The 14,025-nt window shown below is 39.7% G+C and overlaps 1 long non-coding RNA gene across 1 annotated transcript; it reads right to left on the reverse strand.

Annotated features, from left to right (window-relative positions):
* Positions 1-406: 406 nt before the first annotated feature.
* Positions 407-1,324, reverse strand: LOC309516957. Its single transcript, XR_014213090.1, has 3 exons — positions 1,278-1,324; positions 681-744; positions 407-449 (listed from the first exon to the last, which is right to left on the reverse strand). It is a non-coding gene; the product is annotated as an uncharacterized lncRNA (long non-coding RNA).
* Between the last annotated feature and the right edge of the window lie 12,701 nt (positions 1,325-14,025).

The raw sequence follows: 14,025 nt of genomic DNA on the forward strand, positions 1-14,025 counted from the left end.
AATTACATTTATATATGCCAAGGCTTTGCTTTATGTATTTAGAAGAAATACAAAAATGTAATGTTTTTCCCCCTGTTATCAATTTTTAATGTGCTGGGCAGCCACATTTTTACTTGGCCATATCAGATAGAAACAACAGTTTTAAACAAAATGGAACTTCCAACACCTAAAGAACACGTCGTAAGACCAGTGAGGACCAGAAGGATTCATAAACTGCAGACCTGATTAAAACCTCTGTGCCATACAAGCATATCTTCATGAAAAATGAATGCTTCTCCTTCAAGAGTATCAGGATCAACTCGTCCAACTTTCATTTGAAGGAAAGACTTGTTTGGAAATGTGATCATGTTTGTGATGTCAAATCCACCTCTCATTTCCCTTTTATCATTAAAGGACATTGTTTCACCTGCTGAGTTGTTGAATGAAATGCCTTGCAGAAAATGGTGCAGCTGATTCAAACAGAAAAGGGAAAAGAAGGAATATATATATATCTTGAATGAAGGCCAAATATCAACAATGGGCTAAATTCATATAGCAGATGTAAAATTTATGACAGAAGGCAAAAAATCTGTACATACAAAATATATAGGAAATAATCACAATCACAAAATGTTATCACGTGATGTCTTGCCTCAGAGAAATTCACTCACTGAAATAATATTTTGTTTGCAGCAGGTTACCTGCCACGGCTGCAGATCTTGAAGTTCAAACCTTTTGCCTCCAACCATTGCTCTTTGCTTTGATCTGTATGAATAAATAGCATGCAAAGCATGGGCGACAACATAGACAGCGTTGTGGATACTGTAGCTATGGCCAGTCATGTCCATTTCAAACACATGCCCAGGAAGACAATCTAACTTCTCCTCCCCTGTACATGTTTCAATATTTTGCATGAGCAGATCTGGAAATGGACAGTCAAATGCTTGCTCCCAGAAGTCCTTGAGAAAACCATCGTCTGGATTCCAATAAGGTTTTATGATCTGAAGAAATTCATTGAACTTGAGAACTTTTTTGGAGTGTATGGTGAAGGAAATGGCACCTTGAAAGAGCTCAAGATCCCAAGACTTTTGAAAACTCAATAATACGAAATCAATTGGTGTTGTCATGATCCAAACCTTTCTAAATGATGCACTTTCCTTATTTTCAGGATCTCGTAGATACATAACGGATCTTAACCAGGTCAATGTCAGAGAATCTCCATAGACAATGAATGCATTGGCTTTATCATTTGTGACACCCACGTAATACCTATCAAGCATATCAAAAATTTCACCCACCATATCAAAACGAGCTATTTTTTCCATTCTTTGTGTGAAGGCTGAACAGATTCCATGCTGGTAAAGCATGGGCTCCATGGTCTGCAGGAAATTTTCTCCTCCATCATCATCTGTAACAAAGAGTCCAACCCATATCCATCCAAAATGCTGGAGCAAGCTGATAATTGCCATATACTGATGCACTTCATTGGGCACCATGCGGTAAAAGGAAAGGAAGTGATCTATATCACTCTCCTCTTGGGGGAATGAGCCATATGCAAGCTAACAGGAAAAGAGCAGACATTATCAGTATTATACAGCACCTCTCTAGCCCTGCAAATGACCAATAGTGCAAAATAAATTAGGTCCCTTTAATCCGTTACCCAGACTCTCCAATGAGGCAGGGCCTATGGTCAGCTTTGTAAGTCTTCAGGTCAACCTGGCCTCCTTGCAGGGACAACTTCTCTTGCAGTTGTTGTGTGGAACAGGTTGGTGGTATGGGAAGTTTCTAAGGTGCTCCTGCTGCCTGTTTGACTCAGAGTTTCACTGGTGTAGCAATATCTGCTGGTAAGGAGTAATCTACATTTTTTACAGACATTCCAGCTTGCAATGCTTCAGCATCAGTCATGTTTACTTTCTGAATCTCAAAATCACTTTCAGAATGATAAGAGAAGAGTGTGATTTGTGGAACAAAAATTTATGACCCTACTCATAAAACCTAAGAACTAATCAGAACCTGGACGCAGGTGGCACTGTGGTCCAAACCACAGATCCTAGGGCTTGCCAATCAGAAGGTCGGCAGTTCAAATCTCCACATCAGGGTGAGCTCCCATTATTCAGTCCCTGCTCCTGCCCACCTAGCAGTTCGAAAGCACGTCAAACTGCAAGTAGATAAATAGGTACTGCTCTGGCACGAAGGTAAACGGCATTTCCGTGTGGTGGTCTGGTTCGCGAGAAGCAGCTTAGTCATGCTGGCCACATGACCTGGAAGCTTTCTGTGGACAAACGCCAGCTCGCTCGGCCTATAGAGCGAGATGAGCATGCAACCCCGGACTCATCTGAGACTGATCCCAAGTCAGGGGTACCTTTCACCCTTTACTGATAAAACCTACCTGTGGAATCTTGTAGAGGCTTAAGGTATCAGCCATATGGAAGGAGGTATCAGAGCTAAGTCCTCCAATTACGGCTATGAGGTTTTTCTGCAAGTCACATTTGTAGTTGGGAGCAAATCTATGCATTTTAAAGAGCAGGTCCATGGTGTTACGATAGGTCATCCTTGCATCATAATAGCTGTCATAGATGTGGAAGCCCAGTGTGACATTGGGCAAGAGGTTGGGATTCTCATTAATCACTTTTACAGCAAATGCCAAGGCCAGGATGTGCTGGTAGAATTTTGTTATCATGCTGCAAATGAGGTTAGTTTAAAATTTCAGAGGAGAATTCTACGATGCAGGAAGTAGACAAAACAAATTGCCGTTCTGTCTTAAACTGATACATATTGAACTATGACCTTCTTATCTTTTATGGTGGTCTTAAAATAATAAATATCAAACTCTTCAGCCCAAATAAAATGTATTACTCATCATGCCATTTCTACATTTCTTTTACCACCATTTAGTTAGCTCTTGTTTGGTCTTTACTATCCACCCCCCACCGCCCGCCAAAAGACTGCAACAACACCCAACTCTTTCTCTTTCTGCTCCAAATGGACATGAAGGTGATTATTCTATGCATCTAGACCAGGAAAGCAACAATATTTCATTGAATTAGTTACAGTTACTACCATCCTTATACAAGGCAGTTTCTGGTAGTCATTTATAGGATTGCACTATGCATTTGCTTTAAAAATAGTTATCAGTTTAATAAACAAGTTAAAATAAGACAAGTTAATGATTACTTTAAAAGCAATAATGTTATTAAAAAGAACTAATCAGAACCAACCTACCACAGTGTGATCCAATACATTTCTACTCAAATGCAAGTGCAAATGAGTTCAATGGGAATAACTTCCAAGTATTTTTGTATAAGATTGCAGACTTAGTTTAGGTGCAATCATTCACTTCTAATATACCAGAAGTCACCTCTTCTATGTAAGACAGGTATAGAAAAATGGGGTGAAATGTTTTCTCTTCATCACAATTTTAAGTTTCTTTCCATCACCACTATCACATATATTCAATTCTAAACCTCATAGAAGGATAAACTAACTCCTTTAGACTTATCTTCACTTCTCTATCACTATACCATGGTCAGAAATGCATACAGAGCATATTGCTCCATATTTCACTAATTTAATGACTGTGTTCTTAAGCCACAAAATCTCCACAGGATTCAAACAATTTTGAAGCTTGCATTTGGAGTTCAAGGAATTGGAAAGACAAAAGTTTTGGAATTCATGTTCATGTCATTGAAGTATTTTAATTCAAACAAAAAATAGGAATTTTGCATATTAGAATGAACATCCATATTAGTGCATGTAAATAATTGCAAGTAGCACACTCTAATAGTATTTTTTTGATGATTTATTATCTATACTCCATGCTAACAAGAGCAAAGCTCATACCTTCTTTTTAATCACCCAAGGCTTGGGAAAGGAATTAATCTCCCATCAACTTACTGATGCTACAATCAGTTTAACAGACTCCCAACACACTACATTTTGTTAAAATTTCTAGATTTCTCTATTTCACTTATCAGCCAGTGCCAGGTGTCACTTCATAGATGAATGAAATATATTGAAACAGGTTTATATCTCACAAAGCAATTCTCAAACCATGAGGTCAATATCTCACAAATGAGACTCAAACAGTGTCTGATTCATGGCATTTTTTCTAGGAAGATTCGACACTTTCAGATTAGGTGCCCCAAGAACATGCACAGCAGTAACCCTATTATCACAGAGAGCAAAGCAATTATTTACTGCCGGTCATTTTAGGAGAATACACAATACTAAGCAAACAAACAAACAAACAAACAAACAAACACTGGAAGGATTAATCCCAAAAATGAAGGAGGAGGGAGAGTCTCTTACTGTGGATTATTATCAAACAGATTCTGTGAAGGATTTTCAACGAAGCGTTCTTCAATGATGGAATAATAGAACTGAGAAGCTACCCCACCAATGATGAGGCCTCCTGACTGGTACCATTCATGTGGAACAGGAAATGTATCAGTCTCAGGGCACCTCATAGCTGCTTTGCACACAACAGGAGGCAGCAGAAAAATCAAAGTGAATGACCACAGCATCCTTGCAGGCAAGCTTCTCTGCAATCTTGGATGCTCTTTGCCTATCAGTCCCTGCAGAATGAGTTAAGCAAACTAGATGGCATGATACCTGGCTCTGTCAATAGAGCACAACAAGAGAGATTGGCACACCTTATTTAAAAATCAAAGCAGTATAAACACATGCTTTGGATGCTAGGTGAGATTTCCAATACTCAGATTTCAAGACAGACCAATAATATGATGAAAATACTAAATGGGAGAAAGAAAATAGGGAGCCATGGCTACCTCTAGATACTATCCCTATCTCCTCATGATACAAAGATTCATCATTATAATCCCTTTCATGGCTGTTTGTTGACAGTTTTCTTATGCCTCTGGTGTTCTGACCAGGTGGACAAATTATAGTGATTTGGATAATTGTACGTTGACTTAATAACTTTTGAAAAGTTTTAGTTCCAATGAGGGTTGGAGTCTTTTTCTTTTACTGCAACATGTTGAGTTTGGTGTTTATTCTCAGATCTGCCTATGATGCCCTACGCGCTACCTCTTCCCCTTTGTGGCACAAAAAGTGGCAATTAGCTTGAAGTGTTCCATGGTATGTGAAAACATCAGCAGGAAAGTCAAAGTGAGTCTATTTTGTTTTGTAACTCAAGGCAGCAAATCTTGAATGAAAGGTGACTGTCCAACTCCAGTTTTGCCACATGATCTGGCAGCTCTTCTTTTTCTATGTGATAAATTTGTGGCAAAATCCAGATGTGTCATCAAGATGAGGGAAACTATACTATTGTGACAATAGCCATGAAATAAAGAGGTGTGACACAAGTGAAGTGTGTTTATTTAAATTGTACTAATTCTCTTCAGTGTGATTTTGCTCAAACTCAGCTGTTAACAATTCTGGGAAAGCACACACTGCCACCTAGAAGGGGTTGGATTTAACTTCACCTACTTCCATCAGACCCACACCAAAGGGGAGAGGGAGGCCTTCTTGACCCACCCCTTCTTGGGGCCCCACAGTAGTTCCAAAGGTGATCTGTACTCAACGTATAGGCCCCAGAACCAAAAAGAAAATAATTAGGTCTCACATTTCTCTGCATCTGTAATTCCAAAAGGTTTCATGATCTATATCAACCCAATTACAAATGTTTATTCCAAAAAAGAAGTTTAAAATAACCTTGAACTTGTCTAAAGCCTTATCATCATCATCATCACCACCACCATCACGACCATTATTTTATTTATAGCCCACCCATCTTGCTGGGTTTTCCCAGGCACTCTGGACAGGTTACAGCATATCTCAAATCATAATAAAAACAACAAGCATTAAAAACTTCCCGATACAGCGCCGCAATCAGATGTATTCTAAAGGTTGTGCAGTTCTTAATTCCTTTACAGCTGAAGAGAGGCTTTTCCACAGGGAACTCAGGTATAGCGGTGATATCTGACACTCCTAAGCTGTTGTATTTGTCTACTTACAGATCACACTATTTGAAAAAAATACATTCTCAGAAAATTGTTTGTTAGGTGAGTGTTTCCCTAAGGAGCCAACAGTTTCCATTAATACCTATGAGAACATTCTAATGTGTTCTTGACCTCAAAAATTTGACCCTTAAAGTGTGAAAACCCCATGAAAACATTCTGAAGCCTTCCAAAAGGCATACATGGATGTAAAGCCAGCTTGTTCCTTTATAGTACTAAACACACATCCAACTGTTGCAATATCTGAGCCTGTGGTGCATATAACAAGGTTTGGGTACTAATTACTCATGTTAGAAAAAGTGATTTTTCATATAAAAGGCATTTGAATAGTGGGACCTGTGTTTAGAAAATATAAATAAACAAATGGCAAAAAAGTGATCTCAAGTACATTTGCTACTGTAATATGCACAGAGAGGCAGAGAGAGAGTGAGTATTTTGTCTTCAACTCTTAACTATCACATATTTAAAATTTAACAGAGCGAAGGAAGAAAAACCTGTTTAATTCTTTTTTCTTATAAGTTGCTCCCTGTTGTTCAGTTCTGGCCTCAGAATAATGATGTAGCATTTAGGGGCAAAGATGCAACACAGTAAACCACCACCAGAGGCCAAGATGGAGAAGATCTCCACAGCCACCATGCTCTTTCCACTTGTGCTCAGGTAGGCTGGAAAAAAAGACAGCCAAACACTGCAAAAGAGCAACATGCTGAAGGTAATGAACTTGGCTTCATTAAAACTGTCAGGTAACTTGCGGGCTGCAAATGCAGCAACGAAGCTGGCAATGGCCAACAGACCCATGTAGCCCAAGACACTATAAAACATAGTGACTGGCCCTTCATTACACTGCACAATGATTTCTTCTGTTGAAGAGTGCATGTCCAGATCAGGGAATGGGGGAGATGTCATCAACCATGCAGTACAAATTGTTGCTTGAATAAGAGAACAGGAAAAGACAATGGAATTTGTCATTTTTTTCCTTATCCACTTCCTCATGCTGGACCCTGGCTTGGTGGCCATGAAAGCTAGAATCACAGTGATAGTTTTGGCTAACACACAAGAAACGGCTACAGAGAAGATGATGCCAAACATTGGTTGCCGGAGGAGGCAGGAAACTGTGCTAGGTTCACCCAGAAATAACAGTGAAGAAAGGAAGCAGAGCAGGAGAGAGACCAGGAGAGAGTAGGTGAGGTCCCGGTTGTTGGCTTTGACTATGGGGGTGTCTCTGTACTTAATGAATATTCCTAGCACCAAAGCTGTGATGACCAAGAGAGAAAGGGCAACTGATGCTAAACTAATCCCTAAAGGTTCTTCATAAGAAAGGAAGGTAATCGTTTTCTCAATGCAGGCAGTTTTGTTCTTGTTTGGATACTGAGCTTTTGGGCATCTGAAGCAATTAGTCATATCTGAAAAATAAACAAGGTCAAATTTCAATACTGATTGAACAGTACGTTGTCTTTTATGTGACTGCTTCACTGACATAAGAACATTAAGAACATAAGAGTCAGCTTAATCAGGCCAATGACCCATCTCATTCAGCTTACTTTTCTCTCTGTGGCCAACCAGATGCCTATGGGGATCCAGCAACCAGGACCTGAGTGAAACAGAAGTCTCCCTTGACCCCTCACGCTTCCCAGGAACTGGTATTTGGAATGATACAGCTTTTGACCATGGAGGCATAGCAGAGTTCATAACCATTCATAGACTTCTCCTCCCTTAGTTTCTAAAATTCTTTTAAAATTCTTTTAAAGCCTTCCATGTCCATGTCTATCCTGGCCTCTTGTGGGCGGAAATTTCATAGTTTAATCATGTGCTGCATGAAGAAGATAGTTTTCTTCTGTTTGTTCTGAATCATGCAACATTCAATTTCATAAGATGCCCCTGAGCTCTCATGGTATTAGAGAGGGATATCCTCCCCCCCTTATCTGATTTCTCAATGCCCAATTGAATTGATTTCTCAATTCCGTTATCTGATTTCTCAATGCCTAGATTTATACATTGTCATTATCTTGCCCCTTACCCACTTTTTGATCTATAATAACCCCCTCAAATGCTATTGTCTATTCTTGCCATTGTCCTCATAGGATGAAAAATATGAGTGCAACATAGCTTACCATCCTGGTTTGAAATTTCCCCTTCTGAACATGGAGCACAACCATAGCAGCAAAACTTTTCCCCTTCTTTCTTTTTCTTCTGATTGCCAGGGTGGCAGTGGTCATTACACAGAGAAATAGGAATCACCTATCCATAGCAGGAAAGCAGTTTCAGAGGATAGGAGAAACTGTGTTTAGTTCCCTACTCAGCACAGGTCTTTTTAAAAGAATTTTCCTATGCAGCTGTAAAATTCCATTATTTGGGATCCCCTCCAAACCTATGACAAAATTTGCAATTATTTTGCAGCAGAAACCCTAAATTTTGCAGTGCCCTCAAAACTGTATGGCTGATATTCCCAGCATGGTGCTCTATCGGTTACCACAAATGGAATATTTCCAAAATCACTCCCCCTTGTGCTATAGTCTTGCAATAGTTTTGCAGTGTTTATAGCATAACTTAGCACTGTCCGAAACACTTCAAAACTGTGCCAAAGTTTTGCAGTCATGGATTGGGGGTAACCTATGCCAAAGTTTTGCAAATGTTTTACAGCATTTTATAAGTTAAACTTCACCATTTGACTTATGAAATGCTGTAATACAATTGCAAAGCTTTGGCATAGGTTAGGAGCGGATCCCAATGTTTTTCATAGTTCACCCAGCTGCCTTATGCCAAGTCTGACTTTTGGTCCAAAAATCTCACCAGTATTTCCTTTCTAAACCTGCCTGGAGATGAAAGGGACCTTTTCCCAGCAGCACATGTGTTGTTACTAAGCTATTGATAAAGAGATTGACAAATGGGGGAATCTGAATAAATTTCATGTGGATATTCCAGAACTTTGCTTTATATATATGCAAGGCACTGTAAATATAAACCCCAAATTTAGCTGTTCAAAGTTACGTAGGGCTGCCATACCTCTAGATTTTCCTGGACATTACAGGGATTTCAAAGGTGGAAGTTATGTCTGGGGGGGATTTTACAGAAGGCGGTGGTTTCTCCAGGATCGTAGGCAAGTAAACAAAAAAATTGTGTTTTTTTTTGGGGGGGGGTTATTTAAAAAACCCCAAGTCATCAATTTTGGGATCTTGCTAAGGAAATGCTCAACAACAGTTGAAATATGGCAACCCTAAAGTTGCATTAGGGACGCGGGTGGCACTGTGGTCTAAACCACAGAGCCTAGGGCTTGCCGTTCAGAAGGTTGGCAGTCCAAATCCCCGCAATGGGGTAAGCTCCTGTTGTTCAGTCCCAGCTCCTGCCTACCTAGCAGTTTGAAAGCACGTCAAGTACAAGTAGATAAATAAGTTCCACTCTGGCAGGAAGGTAAACGGCGTATCCATGTGCTGCTCTGGTTTCTCCAGAAGCAACTTAGTCATGCTGGCCACATGACCCAGAAGCTGTCTGCAAATGCCGGCTCCCTCAGCCTATAGAGCAAGAGGAGTGCGCAACCCCAGAGTCATCCATGACTGGACCTAATGGACAGGGGTACCTTTACCTTTAAAGTTGCATTGAATGTGCCAGAGAACCAATTTCCCCCCTCTGCCCTATCAGATAGAAACAGCAATTTTAAAGATGGGAATTTCTGACACCCAAAGAACATGTCTTAAGAACAGTGGGCACCAGAAGGATTCTTAGAATGCAGACCTCATTAAAACCTCTGTGCCACACAATCATATCTTCATGAATGATGAATGCTTCTCCTTCAAGAGCATCAGGATCAACACATCCAACTTTCACTTGAAGGAAGGACTTGTTTGGAAATGTGATAATGTTCGTGATATCAAATCCACCTCCCATTTCCCTTTTTTCATCAAAGGACATTGTTTGCCTTGCTGAATTGTTAAATGAAATGCCTTGCAGAAAATAGTGGAGCTGATTCAAAGAGAACAAGGGGGGGAAAGAAAAAAGAAAAATATATACTGAAGGCCAAATATAAAAAATGAGCAATTTCAATCCAGTGCATAGAAAAGTTAGAATATTGCAGTAAAAGGCTAAAATTCTGTACATGCTAAATATACAGGAAAACGGGTGCACACAAAATGTTATCACTTTAAAAATATCATATTTCATGATTTGTGGCTTTGGAGTAATTGGCTAACTGAAATAATATTTTGTTTGCATTGTGTTACCCCCTTTTATATGAATATTGCTTATGAATCTGCACCTAACATAGACCACATATTTTAAATGAGCTATTTTCATACAGCAGATAGAAATGTTACAAAATGATATCACTTTAAAAATGTCCTGTGTCACGAAGTTCAGACTTGGGGTAATTGGCTCATGGAAATAATATATTGTTTGCAGCATGTTACCTGCCAAGGCTGCAGATCTTGAAGCTGAAACCTTTTGTCTCCTGCCAGTGCTCTGTGCTTTGATCTGAATGAATAAATAGCATGCAAAGCATGAGCGACAACAAAGACAGCATTGTGGATACTGTAGCTGTGGCCAGTCATGCCCATTTCAAATTGATGCCCAGGAAGACACTCTAACTTCTCCTCCCCTGTACATGTTTCAGTATCTTGCATGAGCAGATCTGGAAATGTACAGTCAAATGCTTGCTCCCAGAAGTCCTTGAGAAAACCATCTGCCGGGTTCCAGTAAGGTTTTATGATCTGAAGAAATTCATTGAACTCAAGAAGCTCTTTTGATTGAATGGTAAAGGAAATGGCACCTTGAAAGGGCTCAAGATCCCAAGACTTTTGATAACTCAGTAATATGAAATCAATTTGTGTTGTCATGATCCACACCTTTCTAAATGATGTGATTTCCTTATTTTCAGGATCTCGTATAAATAGAAGAAATCTTAGCCAGCTCAGTGTCAGAGAATCTCCATAGATGATGAATGCATTGGCTTTATCATTTGTGACATCCACATAATATTCATTGAGCATGTTGAAAATTTCACCTCCCAAATCAAAATGAGCTACTTTTTCCATTCTTCGTGTGAAGGCTGAACAGATTCCATGTTGGTAAAGCAATGGCTCCATAGTCTGCAAGAAATTTTCTCCTCCATTGTCATCTGTAACAAAGAGTCCAACCCATTTCCATCCAAAATGGTGAAGCAAGCTGATAATCGCCATATACTGATGAGCTTCATTGGGCACCATGCGGTAAAAGTAAAGCAAGTGATCTATATCACTTTCCTTTTGTGGAAACGAGCCATATGTAAGCTACAAGGAAAAGTGCAGACATTATAAAGGTACGTGAGTCTAAACAATTTTTTTGATCATTTTTCTGTTTATTCAACAAATGTTTGTTGAAGAAATTTCGAGATGGTTAAACTGAATGCTTCTTCCAGTTTAAATTTTTAGAGTTGTGGTGATATTTTCCAATTTCTGGATATTTTATTTCATAAAGTATTTGTGTCTTGTCAGACATGTCCCTTTGTTTCATTTGTAGGGTGCAATCCTAATCTTGAATTCCTCTGTCTGTGGAGATTTAGCATTTGGGAGAAGCTGCGCTACTTGGATTAACCCCAGATATATCTTTGCCATGTCTGATATGCTGGCCAAATCCCACTAATGCACCAGAAGAATGCTACACTAGTTCAGCTGTTTGGAATCATGAATGAGATGCACACGGCACAGGGAAGTATCACAGTTACCCTGCAACTGCATTGAGGAACTGTGGTTCACCTGTTCAAGGTGTTGTGTGTGTGTGGTAGATATTTTTTGAATGCTATTGTACTTCCTTGCATGGTGGTATGTTGGTGTCCTGTGCTCCTTCCAGCCAGGCTTTATGGGATCTCTCCAAAGAAGGAGAACACGAATTGTCATGACCTATCTCTGCTGCAATGGAATGCATGGCTGGGGACTTTCTTGAGAACAGACTATTTCCTTGGCAAGAAATTCAGGGCTAATTCAGGGCCACACTGATTGGAAGACACATCCCCCTATAGTCCTCTGAGCCAGATGATGAGTACCACACAAAACCTCTGTCTGTCCATTCTTGCAGAACTCAAATATTAAAAAATACTTTAGCACCCTTTCATCAGTCATCCAAGTTATCCAGGGAGGTAGAGCCTAAGGTCAGCTTATAGTCCTCAAGTGGTCCAAGCTCCTTGCAGAGACAGCTTATTTTGCAGTTGAAGGGAGGTACAGGGTGTTGGTGTTGGAAGTGTCCAATGCACTGCCTGCTGTCTCATTGACTCAGACTTTCACTAGTGTAGCAATTTCTACTGGTAAGGAGTAATCTACACTTCTGATAGACATTCCAGCTCGTAATGCATAAGCATCAGTCATATTCACTTTCTGAATCTCAAAATCATTTTCAGAATGGGAAGAGAAGAGTGTGATTTGGGAGAAAAAAATTCATGACCCAACTCATAAAACCTACCTGTGGAATCTTGTAGAGGCTTAGGGTATCAGCCATATGGAAGGAGGTATCAGAACTAAGTCCTCCGATTATGGCTATGAGGTTTTTCTGCGAGTCACATTTGTAGTTTGGAACAAATCTATGCATTTTAAAGAGCAAGTCCAGAGTGTTACGATAGGTCATCCTTGCATCATAATAGCTGTCATAGACGTGGAATCCCAGTGTGACATTGGGCAAGAGGTTGGGATTCTCATTTATCACTTTTACAGCAAATGCCAAGGCCAGGATGTGCTGGTAGAATTTTGGTATCATGCTGCAAATGAGGTTAGTTTAAGATTTCAGAGGAGAATTTTACAATGCAGGAAGTAGACAAAACAAATTGCCCTTTCTGTCTTAAACTGATACATATTGAACTATAACCTACTTATCCTTTATGGTGGTCTTAAAATAATAAACATCATACTCTTCAGCCCAAATAAAATCTATGATTCATCATGCCATCTCTGCATTATGTCTTGTTTGACTTTTAATCTCAGTGGCCTCCCATCCAAAAAAGACAACAATAATCTCCACCTCTTTCTCTTTATACACAAACAGGCTATGCAGGTGACCATTCTTTGCATCTAGCCCAGAAAAGCAACAATATTTCAATGAAATTCTCTCAAACAGTTTCTGAGTCATTAAATATGTTCTAGGAAGATGAAACAGAGCCTGTGCCCCAAGACTAGGTACAGCAGCTTCATCTCCATTCTCTTCTTCTTGGTCCTTATTACACATCCATTTGGTGCAATTAAAACCAAGCATACTAACCGCATCTGCACATTTTTTTTTCCAAATAGAAAGCATTCTCATTATCACAAAAGACAAAGCCATCATTTACTGCCTGCCAGTTTAGTAGGATGCACAATACTACATAAAGTACTGGGAAGGATTAATCCCAAAAATGAAGGGGGAGGGAGAGTCTCTTACTGTGGAGTATCAAACAGATTCTGTGAAGGGTTGTCCTTGAAGAAATCTTCAAAGAAGGAATAATAGAACTGAGAAGCTATCCCACCAATGATGAGGTCACCTGACTGGTACCACTCATGTGGAACAGGAAATGTATCAGTCCCAGGGCACCTTATAGCTGCTTTGCACACAACAGGAGGAAGCAGAAAAAGCAAAGTGAATGACCACAGCATCCTTGTAGGCAAGCTTCCCTGCAATCTTGGATGCTCTTTGCCTATCAGTCCCTGCAGAATGATTTAAGCAAACTACATTGCATGATTCCTGGCTTTGTCAATACAAAACAACACAACAAGAGAGATAGGCACACCTTATTTTAAAATAAAAACAGTATAAACACATGCTTTGGATGCTAGGTGAGATTTCCAACACTCAGATTTCAAGATAGACCAATAATCTGACAAAAATACAAAAGGAGAGGAGTAAAACTGGGAGCCATGGCTGCCTCTTGATACTACTCTTATTTTCTCATGGTACAGAGGTTCATAATTATAATCCCTTTTATGGATGTTTATTGACAGTTTACGTATGCCTCTGGTGTTCTGACAAGGTGGAGAAAGTATAGTGATTTGGATAATTGTACGGTGGCAGGAATCTCAACTTAATATTGCCCAGGCAGGTGCATTATGTGACCCATGAGAGCAACAAAATAAGCAGATTGTAC

This window comes from Podarcis vaucheri (genome assembly GCF_965113315.1).
Source record: "Podarcis vaucheri genome assembly, chromosome: 13".
Taxonomy (NCBI): Eukaryota; Metazoa; Chordata; class Lepidosauria; order Squamata; family Lacertidae; genus Podarcis; species Podarcis vaucheri.